General features: G+C 42.8%; 1 protein-coding gene and 1 pseudogene across 2 annotated transcripts in view; both read left to right on the top strand.

Annotated features, from left to right (window-relative positions):
- The window catches only part of IPT9 (isopentenyltransferase 9), a 336,165-nt gene that overhangs the window by 59,975 nt on the left and 250,450 nt on the right, over nucleotides 1-25,740 (top strand). The gene's annotated exons all lie outside the window — the stretch shown is intronic.
- Nucleotides 16,583-17,214, top strand: LOC149162442 (monocopper oxidase-like protein SKU5 pseudogene; annotated as a pseudogene).

Below are 25,740 nucleotides of genomic sequence, written 5' to 3'. Positions count from 1 at the left end.
AAGCATTGAACTGCTGCTGTTTTTTTAGAAACTTTTTTGGGTGTCAAATGTTAATGCATTCATTCATCTTGGAATTATGTAACTTCCAGTCATAGACTTAATGTTCAATTTAGTTGTTTTATGATTTCATAAGAAGAATACTATTATACTACATCACTGTCATATGAAAATTCTAAACTGTTATGCCAACAATCCTTTTGAAAATGCTCAACTTTTCTAGCCTCTGTTCTCTTGCTAAGCCAAAAATTTATTTGAATTTGACTTTAAATTGATATATATATATATATATACATTTTTTTTCGAATTTCTATATGTCGAACTTTATTGACAAAATTTTAGTTGCCGAACTTTATTTGAATTTCATGGTCGCCGAACTCGAACTCGAACACGAACCCGGTGACTCAGCCTGTACTGCCTGGTGGATCTCCTGGATCTGTTCAATGAACCTAGTTGCCTTGTTCACATCACTGTGTCCATCAACCATGGTATCTTTACCAAAGACAAAATCCAAAGGGGACCTTGGTGTGAAACCAAAACAGGTCTCAAAAGGAGATCTCTATGTAGGAGAGTGTTTTGCTCTGTTGTAAGCATGCTGCACATAACACAAGTGTTCATCCCAAAGCTTAAGATGTTTGCTGCAATATCCTCTCAGTAACTGGATCACTGTCCTGTTAACTACTTTTGTCTGGCCATCTGTTTGTGGATGAAAAGCTGTGCTTTTCTTCAATTTGGTGTCCATCAGTTCCGACAGACTCGACCAAAACTTCCCCACAAATCGGGTGTCTCGATTAGAGACAATAGAAGTGGGTAATCCAAAATGAATCCATACATGTTCAAAGAATAATTTTGCAGTCTGTTCAGCTGTAATCTGCTTATTACAAGGTATCAAAATACACATTTTGCTGAACCTTAGAACATATAGATAATCATGACCTTTCCTAGATTTAGGCAGTCCTCCAACAAAATCCATGGAAATACTTTCCCAAGGGTGAGAAGGAACTGGCAAGGGAGTGTACAAGCCTAGTTTTCTGTTACTGGGCATGCTTTTAGCACACATAGCACACCCTCTTACATATCTAGAAACTGTCTCATTTATTTTCGGCCAATAACAAAATCTTTGCAGCTGTGCAACTGTTTTACTTACCCCAAAGTGACCTGATATCAGAGAAGTGTGTGCTTCCCTAATTATCTTTACTCTCTCAGTTTGTGGAATGTAGAGTTTCCCACAATGGTATAAGAGTCGGTCCTTCACATGATAATCCAATTCTTCTACTCTTTTGCCTTGACTCAAAGTTGCATATTCATCTTTAAAGTCCATATCTTGAGCATATTGTTCAATGTAGCTTTCATGTAGTACAAAATTATGCTTAAGTATGGTAGATGCATTTATAATGGGTCTAGATAACATGTCCGCAACTTTGTTATGTATGCCCTTTTTATATCTGATGACTAAATGAAATTGTTGTAGAAAATCCATCCATCTGTAATGTCTTGATTGCTGCAACTTAGTTTGGGAGTGCAAATATTGAAGTGGTTGATGATCAATATGTATTACTGTCTCTTTGCCCATTAAGTAATGTTTCCACTTTTTCACACTCTGAACTAATGCATACAATTCTTTATCATATGTAGGATAGTTAACTACTGCAGGATTAAAAGTCTCAGAATGATAACATATGGGTTTACCGTGCTGTGTCAACACTGCTCCCATGGCATAGTCACTGGCATCAGTTTGGATCTCAAATGGTCTTTGTAGATCTGGCAGTGCTAGTATAGGTGTTGTACTAATCTTTTCTTTCAAGGTGTCGAAGGCTTTCTGATGTTTGCCTCCCCACTGAAACACCTTATTCAATCCTATTAAAGCATGTAAGGGAGCTGCAATTGAGGAAAAGTTAGAAATGAACTTCCTCCAATATTGTGTTGCTCCTAAGAAGCTTCTCACTTCTGTAACAAACTTGGGTTTAGGTCAGTTTACAGTGACTGCCACTTTAGAGGGATCTATTTTCAATTCACCTCCCCCTACTATATGACCCAAGTAGTTTAGAGATGTTTTGCCAAATTCACATTTTGAGAGTTTAACATAAAGTTTTTTTTCTTTTCAAAACATCTAGTGTTTGCTTAACATGCTTTAAATGTTCTTCCCACGTTTTACTAAAAATCAGAATGTTATCCAGATACATAATAACAAAATCATCAAGAAAAGGTCTGAGTACATCATTCATTAATCTCATGAAAATAGCAGGAGCATTAGTTAAGCCAAAAGGCATAACCAGCCATTCATACAATCCCTGCTTTGTTTTAAAAGCAGTCTTCCATGCATCTTGCTCTGCAACCTTGGCCTGATGATATCCATTGTGCAAATCCAGCTTGGTGAAATAAACAACTTCCTTCAATTGATCTAAAAGATCATCTATGCGAGGAAGGGGATAACGATTTTTGATTGTTATCTTATTCAGTGCTCGATAATCAATGCACATTCTCCATGAGCCATCTTTCTTTCTCACCAATACGATTGGTGACCCACATGGTGATGTGCTAGGCCTGATGAACCCTTTCTCGAGCAACTCTTGCACCTGCTTCTTGATTTTAGCATTCTCTAAAGCACACAACCTGTACATTCCAATGTTAGGCAATGGAACATCTTGCTGCAAAATAATATCATGTACTATTCCCTTTTTGGGTGACAGACCTTTAGGTTCTTGAAATAAGACTTCATACTCTAAAACAACCTTTTCTATATCAGTTTGTTGTTCAGCATTACAACCCTCAAATACATTGGTTTTATCAGGTTTCTTTTCCTTTACAACCATCAGCAAGAATTGTTTGCATGAATTTATCATTCTTTTCATCTGCCTGAGTTTATGAGAGTATAATTATTCTTGAGCTTGTGAGCTCTTACAAAGTATTCGATTCCATCTTTAACAAGTAGATACTTGTTCTCAACTCTATAGAAAATAGCCTTCCTATCATACAAGTAAGGACTTCCTAAAACAATTCCACATATATCCAAAGGAATTATGTCTAACTCAACCTCATCTACAAATGCTGACCCAAAAGAAAACTTGAGTTTGCACTGTCTAGTCACTTGTAGCTGTGATTTATCATTCAACCATCCTAATGGGTATGGTTTCTTATGAGGGGTAGTTGCTAATCCCATTTTCTTTAGAATTGCTTCGGAAATCAAATTTACTTGTGAGCCACTATCAAACAAGGTATCAATCTTTTGATTTTTGGAAACAACTCGAATATGGAAAAGCTCATGTCTTTTTCTCTCATTTTCTTCATCAATAACAGATTGAGCAGAATTACTAGTAGATGCTTCAGAATTCTTACCTTTTATACCTGTGGCTGCAATAGTTGTTTCATCTCCTGAGTCTGACCCCAAATCTTTCTGAATAACTGCAGCAGTCTTCTTCTTCTTGCCCTTGGACTTCTTAAGTCTCAGCTCTGGATGTAGAATCCAACAATGCTCATCATCATGCCCATCCTTTTTACGGTGAGTGCATGAAGCTTTTCTTTTCTGTGCAGTGTTAGCCTTCCTTGCTTTCCAGTTCTGCTTTCTTTTCTCCTTGCTCTTGCTTGCAGTGGGTTGGGATGGTCCCCCAGCTTCTGGATTTCCTTTCTTTCCTCTAGCTTCTAGATGAGTAGCTTGTACAGATACCTCATCTATACTAGTGGGATTGAACATGAGGATGGCATGCCTCATGTAGCTATGTAGACCACCAATGTACTTCAAAAGAGTCTAATGAGATACCCAACATCAATGCTCTCTTTCTAAATTCTTGAGTATACCCTTGCACACTTTGCCCTTTCAACTGCCGAAGGGTTTGCCAACTCATCATGGCTTGTTGCATGTAGGCCAATGGATAGAAGTGCTTTTTGATTGAAGAAACAAATTCACTCTAGACAGAGATGGTCTTACCATGTCTTTTCATATCAGCTTGGGTCCTGCCTTCCCACCAAACCAAGGCAGTGCCTCCTAGGCATAGGCTTGCCATTTGAATCTTACTTTTGTCTGAGTCTATGTTCTGTACTTTGCAATACACATCAATTTGTCTAATCCAATTGTCCAACTTTTCAGCATTTAGCTCTCCATCATATATAGGCAAATCAAATTTAACATCTAGCTTGATCAAAGATGCTTTCTTATTATGCACAGGGCTATTAGGAGGTGTGAGAAAGCTTTCCTCTTTCCATTTTCCTTTGGAGTGGTCATGGAAATGAGACTCATCTTCTTCTTTATCTTGTTTAGAACTTGATGAATCTTCAACCTTATGCTTTCTAAAGTCCCTATACATTTCTTCTACCATAGACTTTATAGTTAGGAAATTTTCTATGAATTGAGGGTCTGGCCCCACAGAACCTTCCTCTGACATTGTCTTCCGAGGATAGACTCTCCCAATTTCAGGATTAGTTTCCACCAACTCTCCTTCTCCTAATTTGAGCTTTGATCCAGTGAGCATTCAATAGCTAAACCAACACAAGCTTGTCTAACCTTACAACCTAGAGCTCTGATACCACTTGATCTAATAATCACCCTATGAGTGACCTCAGTTAAAGATTTATTGAATAAAGTTATTACAGACTCATGTGCTGGTGTGTGTCTATGTTATTTAAGCAACAAATCGATCAGATTGCAAATACATAGACACTTAAATGGAAAGACATCAGAGAAATACAGTAAGCAAATACAAGAACACAAGAAATTAATAAGGAGTTCACCCTATCCTCCAGGGCTACATCTCCGGTCCAGCTCTCAGTGGTGGCCTTATTTTATTGTGTCTTAAGCAGAGAATTACAATGCAGGGACTAAATATAAGTCTCCTGAAACAGGTTTGCTTGGCAGGGTGGTTCTTGGATTCCCCAAGCCACTGGAGTGCACAAACTCTTTTGCCTACTAGCTCTTTGACTTCTCTGGTCTGACAGATCCTCTCGGGGATGGCTTGAATCTCTCAAGCTCTCTGGTGCTCGCCGCTGCCTTTGGTCAGCTCGGCCTCTGTCCTCTTCTGCTTTTGCTTCACTGTCTTCTTCTCTCTGTGTCCCGTCCTCCTCTCGGGGTGCTGGTCTCTCTGTCTCTCTCTCTGTATTCTGTCCTCCTCTTGGGGTTCTCTGTGTCTTCTTCTTCTGTTCATGGCTTTAAAGCCATTCGTTCCCATGTCTGTTCAGTTCCTCCGTCGAATCGCCTTCTGTAGCTACGCCTGGAGTTCCCTGTTCGGCGTCATCACCAAGCTCACAGGGAGTGGCCACATGTCCTCCTGTAAACGGCGCCAGCCTGCTTCGTCGGTTCAATTCTTCAGTTATATTCGTGGAATGAGTCTTCCTCCACTGTGGCGGTCAAACGGACCTCAAATTCTTTACAAACTGCGGCTTGATTCCTCGTTAATTCCGCTTCCCCATCAGGTGCGATCTCAGCTGTCCTATCTGGATCCCCCAGATCCAACGCCGTCCGCTCATTTCGCGCGGTTGACTTGCTCGACCGTTAGTGCGCGATGAGCAGCGGTTTTCTCTCTTCCCCGCTCGCCACGTGTCGATTGCTGAGTGGGATCGCTCCGCTTCCATCCAAAACCACTTACCGTTCAAGGAGCCCTCGATCAATACTGCCGGTTTCGAAGCGGGTCCCGCCTTTAGCTTTTAGCCCTTCTGCCTTTTGCCCTACGGTTCTCCGGCTCCCCACGTGACCGAGTGCTCGGGGCTTCTCCATTTCAAGCTTTTTTGCGCATCAAAATACACCTCCGTTTCCCGATCCGGGCCTCCTAGGGGCTAATTCGGCCTCCCGCGCAGTCTCCGTGGGCCTCGATCAGCGCGCTTTGACCGAGGTCCTCGTCGTTCCACGCTGGCTGCCACTGCCACTGGTTCAGGGGTGTTTTTGGTCGCTGTTCTGATTTCTTTGATGTTCATCCCGACTTGATACAGAGATGGTTCCTTTGATAGTTCTTTATGAATCCAATTCGGATCAACAAGGTACAGCCCTTAGGCCACACTTTTCCAAGAATATAACAGATCTGAAATAACTTTATCACAACCTATCTTTATGGCAGAAAATATGCTCCTTTATAGTCTATGCGTGTTTTAAATCACTTAACAATTTTAGCAATATAATATGTATCACTAAGCTCCAATGGTCCTCATCATATATGTCAGGGTCCATCACCAACCTGTATGCAGTATGTTCCTCAACCCAACTGTCCACAAGTCAGGTGTCCAATTCCCAAGGTGTATATCACATGGCCCTAAGCTCCTAATGCTAATTGCCCTCCTCCAAGTGCCTAGTGCTACTCCACAGAGGTAGTTACCTACTCTAATTGAGTAACTTACTCCACCAGTATGTGCACCCAATGGGCTAATCATCATGTCGATCAAGGTAACAACCTTCTAGGTAAGGGTGCTATGCTAGCACTCTAACCAAGGTGAAGCATCCACCCAAACTGAGCCATCCATATGTCAATGGAGCATTGCCAAGGGTTTAGAAGACATAGTACTTCCCCAACAAGGTGAAACACTTAGGGAGTAACCACAAAAGCCAACATTTGCTTCATATTTTGAGGAGCACTAGTTTTGAGGGTGGATGAAGATTCCTTGCTTACCTCAAAATGAGGAGATCTAGGGCAACATTTTGCATAGGAATACTATAGATTAACTTATTGACCATCTCAAGGGTTCAGAGCAAGTAATTGACATAGATCTAGAGGAATGCTCCATCTTTGAGGAAGATTAGAGGCATAGTTTATTGTATAAGAAATTTAAGTGCACACTTATAGAGAAGCCCTCCACATCTGAGGATTATGTGTAATGCACTGTACTGGTTAATTGCCCAAGGCAGAATGAAGTAATCTATCCAACCTCGTAGGCAATAGTCAATGATAAAGGGGGAACCCATTATCCAATGCTTTTGGGGCAACATTGAGTAAATTGGGGTAATTGGGGAAAAACTTGTAAAGGAAGCCAAAATTGGGGCTAAGAGGAGGGAAACTTGTAACCCCTCAAATTAAAATAAGGAGAAGCAACCGTAAAGGGAGTTTATAAATAAAAGAGAGGAGAATCTTTCTCATCATGGTTGACTAGATATCTTTGATTTTGTGAGCTGAGGCTATGAGGGTTTTAAGACCCCTTTTTCCTTTGATTGATTTTAGTGGTGAAAGATCCCACCCTAGCCAATCCCCTCTCTTTCTCTATTCTGTCGGCATAATCTCTGTGACATTCTTCATCCACTCTAAGGCAATCAAAGGTTTTTGTGGTCAAATCTTGACAGTGAGGCAATCTCAGGCAATTGTTAGACTGTAGATTAGTAATGAGCCTCCATTTGTGACAACGACCTTCCTTCTAGCACTTTCCTGTGGTAGGGAAGGTTTTTTTTAGGACAATTATGATAGCAAACCACCCTTGTGATAGCATAAGTTTTTGAGGTAGGGTTGCAGACCAATTCTAGGGCATAATTTCAAGCAACAATGCATCTCCCAACGACTTCTTGGGACAATGACACCCCCCCGCTTGAGGCATCTTCCATTTGGTGTTGAGAAGAAATGAAGGGTTTTTGTGGAAGAATTGACTCAAGGAACAATCCAATGGCATTGTCGAGGCAACGACAACCTTATTTTGGACCACAAGTAGCCCTTGCTGCAACATGAAGGCTATTTTAGGGCAATACTTTGGCATAGGAGTCTGCTAGGGCCATCCCAGGGCAGTGAAGCCCTTACCTTGGTCGTAGAAAGCCTATTCTAGAGTAGTGTATTGGTCAAAGAAGGAGAACACTGGGCAACAAAGTATCCATAAGGCATTTCTTAAGGTAGCAAGGATAGTTATGAACTCGTAACCTGGTTATTGGTGTGTTTTTACTATGGTTATAGTTCTAGTGTAAAGTAGTGTAGTATGCAATAAAAGACTGTCACTATTTATTAATTGATAAGTTGTACAACTAGGACTATTGGTGCACTAACACTTAGAGTAAGAATGTGAATTTGTGGTTGTTGTGAGCTATTGGTGTGATGACGAAATATATTACGTGTTGGAATTTCTAAGTCTGACACGTTAGAAACCCTTCATGCACTTTACTGATTTATTCCAACTACTTGTTATGTTAATTAACAAGTTATTTACCATGTAAATACTGGAAATAAATACAAGTGCATGCTCAACACATTACAGATCATCAACTGAAGGAAACAAAAATAAACACACAAGTGACACCGTTGTTTTTGGAATAATGTCCCTGGAAAAACCCAATGCGGGAAAATCGGTGCAGCTATCTGAGGGTTTGATTTATTGAGTAGTTTCAGAATACAATCTAGGTGCCAAATCTGGCTCACCCAATAGAGAAAAATCTCGGCAGTAGTACCTCTCTACTCGGAAGCAGATATTGTGGCTGAAACCCTGGATAAACACTCCAGCAGCTCCACAACTCCAATCTGCCCCACGAAACCCCAGCGTCAGCCTCTAGGGAATGCGTCAACCTCTCTGGCCCAGCGTTAGCCCAACGTCACTCTGGCTTGGCCTGCGTCAGCCCTCTGGCCTCCTGTGTCACCCACGCTGGCCCTCTGAGGCACTGTGCCGCTCCTGGCTGGCTTTGCGTGAGCCCTGGCTGGTTCTGCGTGAACCCTTGGCTGCTTTTGCGTCCCTCTCTCAAGCTATTGCGCTGATCCTCCCGGTACTATCTCTGCCTCTTTGCTTCTGTATTCACTGCCCCTCAGCTGCAACTCTGATCACTCTCTCAACTTTCTCAGCAAACCCAGCCCCAGAAAGTCGAAATCTTGATCTCTTGGTGTGTTTTCCAAGTGACCTTCAAACCTCCTCTTATACTTTTCTCGTTGACAAATCAACAGCCGAGATCAAGTCCCTAATCAACGGCTAAGATTGGATCTGGCTTGATCCATGACTTTTGGACCATTCTAACACAGTTTTATATTAATTCACATTTATTTTCCCTAAGTTTAGACTTAGGGACTCCATTAAAAATATTAATTATTTTAATATCTCTCAAACTGTTTAGAATCTGCCCAAACCCTTTTTGGGTATTGGAGATCTCATGTGCTTTAGCCTCTCCACCAATTTTCGTGGCTAGAGCACATCAGATGCTACCCCACACTCCCTCTTAGCGAGGACTGTGCTCTAGTAATACTCCTCACTGAGCATCACTCTGATCATCCGGCATCGGTCCCTGTGCTGATGCTAGGCCTGCTGCCCAACGTCCTTTGCACTGCTGCATCCTGTACTGCTACCCATGGCCTTGCCACTGCCACTGCTGCATCCATACTGCAACTTCCTCTGCATCCGTGTTGCTACCCATGGCCCTGCCACTACCACTGCTGCATCTGCACTGAAACCCCTCTCATCATGCTGCATCGTGCTGCCCATAGCACTACCACTGCTGCATCTGCACTGCAACCCCTCTCATCATGTTGCATCGTGCTGCCCATAGCACTACCACTGCTGCATCTGCACTGCAACCCCTCTCATCATGCTGCCCATAACACTACCACTGCTAACTGCTGCACTGCAACTCAGTTACTGAGAAGTAAGTAACTGATCTCCCAACTCTGACATCTCCGTCAGGCTAGAAACACTCCTGATGTTGAAGCTCCCTCTGTCACTGACAAGTGCTCCCTCTCTGACCTTTGTGCTGCTGCAACAACTCCATGCATCTCGCACCATTGCACACCTCTCTATGCCATCCTGCACTGGTGCAACACTCTCGTGCCTCTCGCACTGTTGCAGCCTGCTAGCCTCGCGTTGTCCTGGGAATCCTGCACTGTAGCTCTCTTTGTCGCTCCATCCACATCTGTCTCTACTGACATCGCTAGTACTGCTACTCCTCTTCGGGGCTCCTGTAGCAAGGTCTAATCCAAGAGGCTAGGTACCTCTAGGATCCTGCCCCTCATCGCCTGTAGTCCTCCTGACTACAGCTTGATGTCTCCCCACTTCTTCTGAAGCGACACATGAGCACTCATGGCACAATCATTGTCTGTCTCCACTTCCTTCTCTGCCCTTGCTGGCGCTGCCTTGGTCTCGGAGGCCTCTCCCTTACTCTTCTTCCTTGGACATTGGGTCGCATAATGACCCAACTCCCCACAGTGGAAGCATTTGACCTTGGAGAGGTCCTTCTTCTGTTTCTCCTGCTTTCCCTTAGATGCTAGGGCAACATCCTTATCCTCCTCCTTCTTGATTCTGATCCCCTTGCTGCTGCTTCCCGCCTTGCTCAGCCTTCTGATCTCTTCTTGGCGAAGAGTAGCCCACATTTCCTCCCAATCTGGAAGGGTCGCCCTGCCCAATATGCTCTGGACAAACACCTCCCAGTCTTCTGAGACTGCGTTCAGGGTTGTTCTCACCATCAATTCTGGATCCAGCGTTGCCCCTATGGAAGTCAGTTGATCCCAGATCTCCTTCAATCAACCGAGGAATGGGTCGATCTATTCTCCCTTCTGCATCTGGTATGATCACAACTGATTTTCTAGTAGCATCTTCCTTTGCACGGAAGTATGCTGATACAACTTGGTCAGGGCCTCCCACATCTCCTGTGCCGTGTTCTTCTCGGCAATATGTGGTACTATATGATCCTTGACCCCGTCAAGGATGATACTCTTAGCCCTCGCCATTGCATCCTCATACCTGTCGTTATCAGCCGGGTCAACTGGGATAGCTATCGTCCTCAAGGCGAAGTGCTTGACACGATTCCTGTCTAGTATGGATAAGATTCTGGCCTTCCAGACTACAAAGTTTGAGGCTTCGTCCAGTCTGTCCTGGTCTCTTACTCCGTGTAGTGCCATTTCACTGCTCCTCTACTTCCCTCCTGGAAGTTCTCGTTATGACTCCTCTGAGCCCCGATTTCCCTCCTAGAAACCCTTTTGTTAATGTCGAGATGCCCGGCTCCAATCGTCTGTGCAACTGCAACACTGGTCTGGATTCCTTGGCTAGATATCCACCTCGGAAACAACTCCCTCTACCTTGGCCTTGCCCTGTTAGGCACTGTTTTGGCTACAATACCCCACCAGCTCCACTCTGCAACTTACCCACAGCCTCCTATACCCCAACAATCTGAAGGTTAGAGCTCCTAGGCTCTGCGCAATCCCGTCACTGGAAAATTAGCCTCCTCAGCCAACTGCGTCAGCCCTCCTGGCCTTTGTGTGGCTTTGCGTGAGCTTGCCTTTGCCTCCCTCAGCCTCTGCGCTGCCTCTTCCTGGCTTAATCTTGATGACGCAGGCATTGCGTCACCCCTTCCTTGCTACTACTCTACTAGGAACAACTTCTGTCACTCGAGACAGTTGTTTTCTGCTGCTGCTACTCTGTTCGGCTGATGTCCTTAGTTCTTCTGTGATCTGCAACCACCCTCTGATACCATTTTGGAATTTCTAAGTCTGACACATTAGAAACCTTTCATGCACTTTATTGATTTATTCCTACCTACTTGTTATGTTAATTAACAAGTTATTTACCATGTAAATACTGGAAATAAATACAAGTGCATGCTCAACACATTACAGATCATCAATCAAAGGAAACAGAAACAAACACACAAGTGACACCGTTGTTTTTGGATTAATGTCCCTGGAAAAACCTAATGCAAGAAAACTAGTGCAACTGTCTGAGGGTTTGATTTATTAAACAGTTTCAGAATACAATCTAGGTGCCAAATCCGGCTCACCCAACAAAGAAAAATCTCGGTAGTAGTACCTCTTTACTCGGAAGCAGATATTCCGGCTGAAACCCTGGATAAACACTCTGGCAGCTCCACAGCTCCAATCTGCCCCACGAAACCCCAACGTCAGCCTCTAGGGACTGCGTCAACCTCTCTTTGGCCCAACGTTAGCCCAGAGTCACTCTGGCTTGGCTTACGTCAGCCCTCTGGCCTCCTGCGTCACCAATGCTAGCCCTCTGAGGCATTGTGGAGCTCCTGTCTGGGTCTGCGTGAATCCTTGGTTGCTTCTGCGTCCCTCTCTCTGGCTACTACGCTGATCCTCCTGGTACTATCTCTGCCTCTCTGCTTTTGTATTCACTGCCCCTTAGCTGCAACTCTGATCACTCTCTCAACTTTCTCAACAAACCCAGCCCCAGAAAGTCGAAATCTTGATCTCTTGGTGTGTTCTCCAAGTGACCCTCAAGCCTCCTCTTATACTTTTTCATTGACAAATCAACGACCGAGATTAAGTCCCTAAACAACGGCTAAAATTAGATCTAGCTTGATCCATGACTTTTGGACCATTCTAACACAGTTTTATGTTATTTCACATTAATATTTTATTTTCCCTAAGTTTAGACTTAGGGACTCGATTAAAAATATTAATTATTTTAATATCTCTCAAACTGTTTAGAATTTGACCAAACCCTTTCTGGGTATTGGAGATCTCATGTGCCTTAGCTTCTCCACCAATTTTCGTGGCTAGAGCACATCCAATGCTACCCCAAATCAACATTACGTGCCTACACTATTGTGCATTTATTATCATCACTATCTAAGATTGGAATAAATACAATAATATTGGTAAAATTTGTCATATGCCCTTTAACTCAAAGGGCAAAATTTCCCTAGGGATAATATAGTGGTATCAGAGCTATGCATCTTGCTAGCGTGTGGACATATGAGCTTTGTATGCTTCCAAAAGATAGGGAAAACGTTACAATAAGGAGGAAAAGGGTCACCCATAGTTCATCCATGGAGGAAAGGGGGGAAACAACAAATAGCCCAAGTGTTAACATAGGGGCAGCAACAGGTAGATCAAGGACAATAGCAAATGGCTTAGTTTTTTGCCCAGGTCATGGGAAATCTAAACATCACAGGTAACAATGTTGCTAATGGACTTAATGTTGGGAACAAGGCTTTTGTAGAAGGGAGCAACAACCATAATTTTGGCTCTTTCAATATCTTTGCACAAGCCAACACAGGGGCAACTAGTAGAAGGCCTCTACAACCCCAATTTCTAAGTGTTTAGGGGTCAATGACCCTAGGAGCAACAAAACAAAATGGAAACTTTATTGAATACTTTTAGGAGTATGCAACACTAGGGGAAGATGTGTGAGCAATCATGACTTTTCATGAGTTCAGTAACATCAAGTGCAAAAATAGACCCAGGATGTAGCAGAATCACGATCTCATGTCCAAGATGGGACAACTGTCCATTCCCTCTTTTGATGGATCAACCAAGTGCTCAACTAGGGCTTGGGTACGAAAGTTGGATACCTACTTCCAACTTATTCCATTGTTGGAAGCAAATGCTATCAAATTTTCCATGTTGCATTTGGAAGGGGAAGCGCATGAATGGTGGTACCATGGACTGGTCACCTTGGGGCACTCCAACATAACCTCTTACATGGACTTCACTCAAAGATTGATATACCACTTCAACCAGAAGTATCCTAATATACACTTCAAAGAGCTAGCATAACTCAAGCAGATCGACACACCGAAATCCTACATTTTAGATTTCTAGCAGTTGGCAACCATGGTGACAGACATATCAAAGCAGAGGTTGGTCATGCTCTTTGTAGAAGGTTTAGCCGAACAACTGCATGGATGGATTAAGGATTTCAAGCCTACCACATTGCATGATGTCATCACCAAGGCACGAGATATGGGAGATGTAACACCAAAGGTGAAGCTTCCATCCAAACCACTAATCCCTCAATTGGACAAGGATAAGAAGCCATTTCAGAGAGATGGGACTAGGAAGGATATGTTGGATGAGGAGACTAAGAATGAGTTGAGGAGGAACAAACTCAGTTTTACTCGCAAAGAACCATTGGAACCTAGTCATAGATGTTTGGGAAGGGGGAAGACTCACTACATTGAAGTGGTGTTCGATAGTGACAATAAAGATGATACGACATTGAAACCAAGCAAGGAGCCTAGCAGGTCTGGAGAAGAATAGTCCCTTGAGGAGGCTAAAGGAGAGGAGAAGCCACATACAAGAATCAAAGGAGGTACTATCTCCTCTCTCTTTGGAGTTCCTGTATATTACACCTTCAAGATCAAGGGTGTCATATGGGGGCAATGAATCATAGCCTTAGTCGATGGTGGAGCTACATATAATTTCATTGATGCAGTTGTGGTGGTAAGGAGAGGTATTCCCATAGAAGAATTTGAGGGCTTGTCATGTTCCTTTTTCTGGTTCCCTTATGGCGTGGTTAGGATGGACTTCCATGGTTGGAGGTAGCCAGGTCACAGGAGCAAGTTTACTCCATCAGGGGACCCAGGAGCTTCTGGAGGGGCTTTATTCGGTTTTGAGGAGTTTCTTTGGGATCTAATGGCATTCGAAATACTTGATGCAAAACCTTATTGTAATAGCTTGTTGGAATCGAAATGAGAAGATCTATCAGATGAGATGGCGGGAAGTGACTTTAGGTGGCCTGAGGAGGAATGGTGGCCATTTTACCATTTTCCCAAGTTGAAAAAGTATTTTAATTAAAATAAAAGGATGGAAAAGGTACTAGTGATTAAAATAATAATAAAGTAAAGGCTTCTAGAGCGGTCCATCAGATCTATAAAAGAGAAGGAGAAGACCATTTGAGGACAACTTGGATTGTTGATATTTTCTGTGATGAGGTTTGGAGAACCTAGTTCCCAACTTCTATAGCCCTAGGACGAAAACCCTCAGGTTTGCTAGTGGGTGTTGGACGAAAACCCAACACTCTTGAGGAGATTTCACTCAAAAATCTCACGGTGCTTCATTGGAGTTTTTGGAAAGAGTAGGTTTACAGTAGCAAGTTTGCAGCAGTCTTCTCACCGGGCCATCTACATCATTGCCAGGGTCATACATCATTTTGGTCAGAGATCTTTTTCTGGGTTTTACTCTGCTTGCTTGGCAAGCCCAAGTTCCACTATTCCTTCATGTTGATGTACTCTTTCTAGTGGATTAATAAAATGGCTCAGTGATTTTATTGGCGTTTATTTGTGCATCAAATTGCTGGTTGTGTGTTTATTTGCGATTATTTTGTTGTTCAAGTTCATTTCTGGTATCTATTGTCAAATTTTCCATTAGGAATATTACAGGGCTTCGAGGTGAGGGTAGCTGATGGGTATAACATGACATGCACGTAAGTAGTTCCATGATTGAGCGTGACATTTGGTAATCAAACGTTCACTGATGATTTTTATGTAATAGAACTTGCAGATACCAATGTTGTATTAGGAGTACAATGGTTGTATTCTATAGGAGAATTCTCAATGAACTACTAGGTGATGGAAATGGAGTTCCGAGACTCAAATGGCAGCAAGGTAGTATTAAGAGGTATGTCCAATGGTGGTCCTCGAACTATATCAGCTAAGCAAATGGAGGTCTTATATAAGCATGGAGGTGTAACTTACATAACAACTTGTATAATTGCATACCCTAGATCGTTGGGTAGCCACCTACAAGTTACGAGTTTGGTACAAAATCCGAGAAGAACGTTGGGGTTGATATATGCATGCTCATGAAAATCACCAAAGGTTGGAGACCCCACCTCCTACTAGAATGCTCCAAAAATAAGTTTGCTTGCAAATTGATGGATGGTCTCATCCAAGATGATAAGTACAAGGTAGAAGATGAGATCATTTTCTATAAAGACCAGATATATTTGGTCCCTGAATCTACAGTCAAGGAGAGGTTTCATAGAGCCTCACATGACATACTAGTTGAGGTTACAGATGGGCATTGTTTGGAGTACTTGCTTCAATATAAGGAACGTTCGACTTTGAATCTGTAGCGTGATTTTTGTGGAAGCAGGTTAGAGATTGATGGGAATGGCCATAAAAGAGAGAAAATTGCAAAAGTAGATTTTCCTGTAGATCCTATGGAACATAGATTAGGAGGATGGTCCATTGATAGTAGTCTTATTAAGGGAGAAATTCCAGGACATGTTGACTGTAAGAGACATCTTGAAAAGCGTGTGAAGAAGTATGTTAAACAACAATACAACAATGGGAAGTTCAATGATCTTCTAACAAATGTGATTGCGATTAATGAACAATTTCCTGGACCCTTGGTCAACTTGACAACCAATTGGAATTTTGAAGTAAATGTTCTGAACAAATTGGATGAGCCACTTCTGATCACCTGGAATGGTTTGCAGAATCAAAGAAATTCCTGGCAAGATAGTGTATTTGGGACCACTTGTCCTATTCCTGTAAGATGGAACTGGACCTACAATTTTCAGGTCAAGGATCAGGTTGGTAGCTTCTTTTACTTTCCTTCCCTTCACTTTTAGAGGGCAATAGGAGGGTTTGGAGGAGTTAATGTGAGCTATTGCCCAATGATTCTTGTACCCTTTGGAACTCCTGACAGAGATTTCACAGTCATTATTGATGACTGGAGTCACAAAGATTTGCAAACAACCCTTGATGCGAGCAAGGACCTTGAAATGCTTGATGGAGTTTTTTTTAATGGGAGAGGGCCCTACCATTACAGTAGGTCAGTCCCTGCAGGAAAAACTTGTCATATGAGGGTACACAATGTTGGGATTTCAACTTCTCTAAACTTCAGAATTTAGAATCATAATTTGTTGTTTGTAGAAACAAAAGGATACTATACGTCACAGTAAAATTACACTAACTTTGATAGTCATGCTGTTTTACTCATTCCAGGTAACGATGGACCCAAATGAAAGCAGTGATTGTTAGATGGTGGCAAGTGCAACTATTGGGTCCAATGTCATGGGTGTGGCGATACTGTATTATTTTGATTCTAAAGTTAAGACCAAAGGGTCTCTTCTAGATGGTTCAAATGATTATTATGACAAGTATTTCTCTATGAACCAAGCAAGATCTATCAGGTGGAATGTATCTGATGGGGTTGCTAGGCCTAATCCACAAGGGTCTTTCAAATATGGAGAGATCAATGTCCCTCAGGCCATTGTAAAAAACAAGCCACCAGAATTGATCAATGGGAAACAATGTTGCACTGTGAATGGGAACTCTTACCAAGCTCCTGCAACTCCACTCAAGGTTGCTAATTATTATAATCTAACTAGAGTCGTCAAGCTTAATTACTCAGGCTAATGAACATGCCACCAAAGCTTGACACGTCAATAAGTAATGTCACCTAGAGGGGATTCATGGAAATCATTCTACAGAGTAATGATGCTACCATGCAAAGTTATCACATGGGTGGCTATACCTTTTTTGTTGTCAGGATGGACTATGGAGATTGGACCAAGGAAAACATAGGAACTTACAATAGAAGGGATGGAGTTGTTCATTCCACAGCACAAATTTTTCCCAATGATTCGATAACAATTCTAGTCTCCGCCTAGATACCCCTGTTGGATGAGAAAGGGGAGTTAGAATTGACTCCTGAGGCAATCAGGGCAGTTCAAGGGAGAAGATTGAGGGGCAGAATGATTTTGGAATATCTCATTAGATGGAAGAACCTACCTGAAGAGAATGCCACATGGGAAGGAATTTGCAATTGCTTGAGGGCAAGCATTGTTGGGAAGGGGGGACTATAATGTCCTCTACCAATTAATTGCCCAAGGGAGGATGAAGTAGCCTATTCAACCTCGTAGGCTATCTAGTATAGTCAACGATAAAGAGGGAAACCCATTATCCAATGCTTTTGGGGCAACATTGGGTAAATTGGGGTAATTGGGGCAAAATTTATGAAGGAGGCCAGAATTGGGGCTAAGTGAATGGAAACTTGTAACCCCTTAAATTAAAATAAGGAGACGAGACCCCAAAGGGAGTCTATAGTAAGAGAGGAGAATCGTTATTCTCATCATGGTTGATTAGGTATCTCTGTTTTTGTGAGCTGAGGTTCTTAGGGTTTTAAGACCCCTTTTTCCTTTGATTGGTTTTGGTGGTGAAAGATCCCACCCTAGCCAGTCTCCTCTCTTTCTCTATTCTGTTCACATAATCTCTGTGACATTCTTCATCCACTCTGAGGCAATCAAAGGTTTCTGTGCTTAAATCTTGACAGTGAAGCAATCTTAGGCAATTGTTGGACAATGCATTAGTACCAGGCCTCCATCTGTGACAGTAGCCTTCCTTCTAGCACTTGCCTGTGGCAGCGAAGGGTTTTTATGAGGACAATTATGACTGCAGACCATCCCTGTGATAGCACGGGTTTCTGAGGTAGGGCTGCAGACCAATTCTAGGGCATAAATTCAAGCAGCATTGCATCTCCCAAGAACCTGTTGGGACAGCGGCACGCCCCCTGTCCCCCCCATCTTCCTTCTGATGTTGACAAGAAAGAAAGGGTTTCTGTGGAAGAATTGACTCAAGGAGAAATCCAGTGGCATTGTTGAGGCAATGGAAACCTTATTTTGCACCACAAGTAGCGCTTGTTGCAACGTAAATGCTATTTTAGGGCAATACCTTGGCACAGGAGTCTGATAGGGCAATCCTAGGGCAGCAAAGCCCTTACCTTGGCCGTCGGTTCATCAGCGGCAGATTGGTCAAAGGAGAATGTTGGGCAGCAAAGTATCCATAAGGCATTTCCTGAGGCAGCAGGGTAGTTATGAACTTGTAAGCTGGTTATTGGTGTGTTTTGACTGTGGTTATAATTCTGGTGTAAAGTGCTGTACTATGCAATAAGAGACTGTCACTGTTTATGAATTGATAAGTGTTGTACAACCAGGACTGTTGGTGCACTAAGAGTAAGAATGTGAATCTGTGGTTGTTGTGAGCTATTGCTGGGATGATGAAATCTACTGCTTGCCTCACTATTGTGCATTTAATATCATCGCTGTCTAAGATTGTTGGAATAGACACAGTAATATTGGTAAAATTTGTCTTATGTTATTTAACCCTAAGGGCAAAAATTCCCTGGGGATAATACATTATGATATTCTATGAATATGTTTACCCATTTCACTATTTTTCACACTTGACAAGGAAAGAAAGCTTATGGAGAGGCCATGTGTCTTTGTGGACTCATTCAAACCCATTTATCATGGCTTCTTTTGCCCTAGAGGAGGTGTGCTCCACCATAGGAGGCTTCTAGGGGGTTCTCATGGTAAAAGATTGGAGGAAAATGTGGAGAAGTATTATTTAGGGGTTTCTAAGTAATATTTTAGCGAAATGTGGTTTAGGAGGGGCTCTATAAAAGGAGATCAAATTTCATTTGCAAAGGGGAGTTCAAGTGGAGGAAAAATACGCCCTAAAAGCCAAGTAAAATGTTATTTTGCAGGTAAGGGAGAAAAGGCATGTGACTGAGTTATGCATCTATATCTTCTTTCTGAAGATCATATTGATTGTATTGATGTGTAATGCTGCCATTGTAAATCTGCTGTTGTATTTCTCTCATATGGAGCTATTGCACATATTTGTGGTTTGGTTTTGGGATAGAGGAAGAGGCTTGGGCGAGACCTTTTCAGTCCTATTCAATCTCTTGATGTAATCTGATTGGGTAATGAAGAAATTGCGGGCAAGGCTGTCTCATTGTTTTCTTTTCATTAAAATTACATGGTATGCTTATTGACGTTTATTGGAGGTGAAATTGTACCTTGTTGACCATCTCATTTAGTTTTTCACATGGATATGGTTGACCTCATTAATAGGGTTAATTTCCAGCTGTCTTTGCTGATTTCTCCATCTAATTACTCAGTTTTTTTTGTCATATTGCTGCCCCAACTATGTAGCTCAAAACGGTGAGGCAGTTGTCTTCCTGACTTCCACCATTTTTAACATTAAATCCCAAGAATTACCATACTGAATTTCTTAAATATCATTTTCTTGTTTGAACAAAGGAATTGGAAAAAGTAAAACTGTAGGACGGCATGGTAGAGAGATTGTGTTAGGGGGAGAAGATGCATGTGGGAGATAGAGGCTGCGAAGTCGAGAAAGGTCACAAGGGAGAGAGTCCTCGATCTAGATCAAATAAGCCACACCAATTTGGTTGCTAATGGTAGCGTTTTGCATGATGATTCCGCGGAGCTTGCTTGTATAATGAAAGCTGTATGGTTGCTGGAGAAGTTGATTTTGATGAAGTATATGTTTGGATGGATTCTCTTTAGTGAAATATGAGAGACTCCTCTCCCAAATGCTCCCAAGAATATGGTGACAAATTTGAGAGGCCAATCTATTGTGATTCCTCTTTATGAGCAATAGGTGTATTCTAAATGCATCAAATCCCTATATCATAGCCCCATTCATGATTTCGTTTCTCTTCATGACTTTTGAGGCAAAAAAATTGTAGTGTGCTCACTCAAGTGGAGTATGGCACTCCATGCTTTACCCTTTTCATTGAATGCATAATCACAAAAATAAGCTGTTGTGGAGGATTTCTCTCTTCACTGGCCATTCCCTCAGTTTGGCCTTGTGATGCTTGAGAAATAGGTTATGCCCATGAATGTGGAGAGCTCTTTGAAACCCCAATAGGGTGCGGATTACTATATTGGTCATTGTCTATCTACAACAGTGGAAGAGTCCCACATTGGTCTTAGATCTTTTGTCCTTAATGCTTCACACCCCCCACATTCCCCCCCTGCCCCCCATCTCTTGACAAGGGAAACTAAGTGCTAGATAGTACGTAACCACCCTAGCCTTCAAAAGAGAAGGTGGAGGTGCATGCTGGCCCTTACTCAAAGCCTCTTATTTTTGTTAATGTTATGGATAAACAATTTGTGGCAAATCCCGATAACACTTGGGGTAAACTTGCTTGATCCAAAGGAGGAATTTAATTTTTACATGAATTATAACAAAGAATATAAGTAAGGTTGTTAGAACCTCCTCAAGCATATGGACATTATTAACTTCTAACTTCTTTCTATGCTAGATGCTGAATGAAGAGGATTTTAAATATTTTTGAAGTTGATTGGGAGACGAAGGGGATTTCTTTGAATTTATATCGGTGTTGATTTGCGGTAGCATCGGATGTGCTCTAGGGCTCAAATTTTGCAGGGAGGCTTGGGCACATGCATTCCAAAGAACCCAGAAACCGTTTTGGGAAATTCCACCCAGAGACGATTTTATTAAAATAATTAATATTTTTAATGGAGTTCCTAAGTCTAAACTTAGGAAAATTAAAATATTAATGGGTATTAATCTAATTGTGGGTGTAACTTCTAGAAGAAGACAAAGATCAAGCCAAAATGATCTGAGCCTTTGATTAGGAGTTAATCTAGGCCGTTGGTTGTCCAACAAGAAGATATAAGAAGGGGCTTGAGGGTCATTTGGAAAACACACCGAGAGATCAAGAGATCGAATTTCTGAAGTGAGAAGTTCTCAGGAGGAAATTCTGATCGAGGAGATTTCTTGCAGTTGAGGGGCAGGGATAGTTGGGTTGGAGTATCTTCTTTGGAACCCCGAATACTCAACAGAGAGGCAGAGAAGCACCAGTGGAGGCAGCACAAACCCAAGAAGGACTGACATTGGGCCAGGAGGGCCCACACAGTGCTTGATGCAGAGCCAGAAGGGCCAGCGTAGAGGCAGGGCTGTCTTCCAGCAGAAGTCTGAAATTTGCTAGGGAGCTGTCGGATCAGCCTGGAGGGTTGACGTCAGAGCTTCAGCAGGCAAGGAGACCCAATGTAGAGCCTCATAGAGATTCACACAGGCCCACGTAGTTACTGTGAAGGGGTAGCGTAGTTGTAGCCGGGGACAGTCAGTTCAGTTGCCGAATCAGCCTGGAGTTGCTGGGTGGAGTGAGGTAATCTCACTAAGTTTTCTGCCGGTGTCTTTTTCTCTGTCACTAGATTGCCGGAAGGGCATTTAGAGTTGTATTAAGAATTAATGCTTAATAATAATAAACCCTCAGAACCGCTGCATCGGTTTTCCTGCATTGGGTTTTTCCGGGGACATCTGTCCAAAAATAACGGTGTCCATTGTGTTGTATTTTCTTTCTTGCTCAGTCTCTTGTTTCCGCATAATATTTAATTAAGTGAAGGTTGCAGTGTATGTATTATGATATTTTCCATAGGAAACTACAAGTAATTTGTTTAAAGGAAATTAACAAATAGGAGTAATATCATCAGTTGTTGCAGTTGGGGTTGCTGTTGTGGAATTTTCACATGGTATCAGAGCTGCAGGTGAAGTAAGAAGAGTAGAGTTAGTAGATCCAGTGCTGAGCAAAAGAAGGGAGTCCGAAAAAGCTACAAGAGGCAGTAGTTCGAAACCCCAGAGGGCTGATGCAGTTCCAAGCCGGGAGTGCAGATTTTCAAGGCAGTCTCTCTTCGAGTGAGTTGACGGAGATAAGGACTTCTAGTTCAAATTTTTACAGGGGTAAAGGGAGCATCGTTGAAGTCTCAACGTGAGAGAGCTAGTGGAACACAAATTTTCAGCAAGCCGTTTGCTAGGTTGAAAAACGTCAGAAGAGAGAAGAGAAGCACAGTGAGGGAACTTTTCCTCAGCAGACTTCCTGCCGAAAGTCTGTTTTCCCATTGGTTGAGTAGCATCAGTGAGAAGCAGAGGGGATTTTTTGAAATTTTCGGCAGATATAGCAACCAGTGGCTTGAGGGATTAGGATAGGTTGGACAGAGCATCCAACTACGTCATCTGGAAGGCTAGAATGTCTTTCCTTTTAGATGAGCATGTCCTCAAGACGTACGTCGATAACGTTGTCGCTGAACTTGCGGATGCAGATCCGCTGAAGAAGTACGGAGCTGAGATCGCAAAGGCCAAGAGGATGATCCTGGATGGAGTCAAGGATCGCGTGGCGTGTCACGTTGCTAGCAGGGGGACTGCTAAGGAGACGTGGGATGCCTTGGACACGTTATATCAAGGATCTTCTGAGCAATAGAAGATGTACTTGGAGTAGAAGCTGAGATTTGCTCAGATGCAAAAGGGAGAGCGTGTGGATCCATTCCTCACGAGGCTGAAGGAAACCCGTGATGAGTTGTCTGCTGCGGGGCATACACCTCAGGATTCAGAGTTAGTTAGACTAGCCCTCAATTCTGTCTCAGATGAGTGGCAAGTCTTTGTCCAGAGTATCCTGCGCAAAGCAGCATTGCCTAATTGGGATGAGATGTGGGCAACTCTAAAACAAGAGGAGCTGAGGAGAGACCTGGTCAAGGTCAAACTTGATAGAAGCAACAGCAGCAGTGGGTCAAAGCCCAAGGAGGAGGAGGAGAATACATCCCTCACATCGAAGGGGCAGCCGGTGTTAGTTTTTGGTAGCATAAGAAGTGATCTAGCCTTGAAAATTGGTGGAGAGGCTAAGGCACATGAGTTCTAAAGAACCCATAAACCGTTTGGTGAAATTCCACCCGGATTGTATTTTATTAAAATAATTCATATTTTTAATGGAGTTCCTAAGTCTAAACTTAGGGAAATTAAAATATTAATGAGTATTAATCAAGATATGGGTGAGAATGATCTAGAAGGTGGATCAAGTCATGTTTTAATCTTAGCCGTTGATTAGAGACTTGATCTCGACCATTGAAGAGTCAACAGGAAAAGTATAAAATGAAGGTTTGGGGTTCATTTGGAAACACGCACAAAGAGAGATAATTGATATGGAGTTCAATTTTTGGGGCTAGGAAGTTGAGAAATTCTAACTAAGTGATCATTCAGCAGCAGAGGGGCAGTGAGAATCCGGGAGAAGGATTTTTCAGAGAATACTGACAGAGAGACAGAGAGAGCTTGCAGAGAGGCAACGTAGTAGCCGGGAGGCTGACGCTAGGCCAGTCTGGGCCCACGCAGTCCTGACACAGAGCAGAAAAGCTGCCTGTCACGCAGAATATAGAATTGCCGGGAACAGCTGGAACTGCCGGAACAGCCGGGAAAGCTGACACAGAGGGTAGAGAAGTTGAAGCAGGGTTGACGCAGAGCCTACGCAAGGCTAGCATAGAAATAGACGGGGTTAGCCAGTCTTGTGCCACATTAGCCGTAATTCTGCCGGGTGAAGTGAGGTAAAACTCACTTAGATTTTCCGCCAGTGTTTCTCTGTAAAGGATTACTAGATGAGCATCCTAGATTTGTATTCATATATTTCTCCTGCATAATAATAAACCCTCAGAACTGCTGCACCAGTTTTCCTGCATTGGGTTTTTCTGGGGACTATTGTGTCCAAAAATAAGTGTGTCCTATGTATCTTGTTCTTTGCTCTGTCTTCTGTTTCATGAGATCAAATATTTAACTAGTGTAGGCCGCACAAGTAATTTGCTTCAATATTTAGAAAGAAGAACTTGATGAATGTAATTATAATCAAGTAGGTCAATTAGGTTCAAATTTGTTGTAGTAGGGGTTCCTTCAATGTAGGAATTTTCACAGCCGGGGCAACAGAGACGAATGAAGGGCGTCTCCAAGGTGAAGTGTTTAAGATGTGGCGAGATGGGCCACTATGCATCCCAGTGTCCTTTGAAGAAAAAGGACAAGGATGAGAAGCATGACCTTAAGGTTACAGTCGCGAAGATCGAAGAGGAGGAGTTCGCTATGACAGCTGAGACACCTCCAGGAGGGAAGTGGGCTGATTTGGAGCTGTAGTTCAAAAGAGCTACAGATGGGCAGGATCCTTGAGGAATTCACCTCTTGGATCAATACCTTGCTACGGGAGCCCAGTTTTGCAATAACAGGATGGACTAGTGTTGGATGGTGTCGACAAGTGTCGGGGAGACAGTTGCAGTGGCTAGGAGCGCCATTGGTCTGAGCAGCGCAAAGTAGAGTTGACAACAGTGCAAATAGGACAAAGTAGAGGTTAGCAGCAACGTAGTAGATTCAGAGGGTCAGTGCAGAGACTAGTAGCAGTCAGGCTCTAGCATTCACGTGGTATCATACTGAACACAGTTAATTTAGTGATTTTGGATGTTTTTCAGTTGCTTCTCTCAACAATTGAGTTACAGTACGGATGTAATGTTAGCAATGGCCGTGCTAGCAGCATAGCAGATGCAACATTTGAGAGGGAGTTGTAGTACAGATGTAGCATTGGCAGTGGCAGTGTCAAAGGCAGCAGTATAGTGACAACAACAACGCAATAGTTGGTGGACAACATGTCAGACATTAACAACGCAGAGGATGATGCTTCAGAGTCAGAGCAATATGCAACAAAAATATATTGCTAGAGCACATTCCTCTCTAAGAAGGAGTGTTGATTTGGGGTAGCATCGGATGTGCTCTAGGCCTCAAATTTTGCACAGAGGCTTGGGCACATGCATTCCAAAGAACCCAGAAACCATTTTCGGAAATTCCACCCAGAGACGATTTTATTAAAATAATTAATATTTTTAATGGAGTTCCCAAGTTTAAACTTAAGAAAATTAAAATATTAATGGGATCTAATTGTGGGTGTAGCTTCTAGCAGAAGATGAAGATCAAGCCAAAATGATTTGAGCCTTTGATTAGGAGTTAATCTAGGTCATTGGTTGTCCAACAGGAAGATATAAGAAGGGGCTTGAGGGTCATTTGGAAAACACACCGAGAGATCAAGAGATTGAATTTCTGAAGCTAGAAGTTCTTAGGAGGAAATTATGATCGAGGAGATTTCTTGCGGTTGAGGGGCAGGGATAGTTGGGTTGGAGTATCTTCTTCGGAACCCCGAATACTCAACAGAGAGGTAGAGGAGCACTAGTGGAGGCAGCGCAGACCCAGGAAGGACTGATGTTGGGCCAGGAGGGCCCACGCAATGCTTGACGCAGAGCTAGAAGGGCCACCAAAGAGGTAGAGCTATCTTCCAGTAGAAGCTCGAAATTTGCGAGGGAGCTGCCAGATCAGTTGGGAGGGTCGACGTTAGAGCTCTAGGAGGCAAGGAGACCCAACATAGAGTTGACGCAAAGCCGCAAAGAGCTCTACGCAGGCCCACACAGTTACTGCAAAGGGGCAGCGCAGTTGTAGCTGGGGACAGTCAGTTCAGTTGTCGGATCAGCTGGGATTTCCCGGGTGGAGTGAGGTAATCTCACTAAGTTTTCTGC

The sequence above is a fragment of the Pinus tabuliformis genome, chromosome 5_2 (assembly GCF_031772625.1).
Source record: "Pinus tabuliformis cultivar Carrire ecotype Pingquan chromosome 5_2, CPIR1, whole genome shotgun sequence".
NCBI lineage: Eukaryota > Viridiplantae > Streptophyta > Pinopsida > Pinales > Pinaceae > Pinus > Pinus tabuliformis.
Note: the sequence above shows the minus strand (reverse complement) of the source record. Positions and strands in the feature narration are given on the sequence as shown.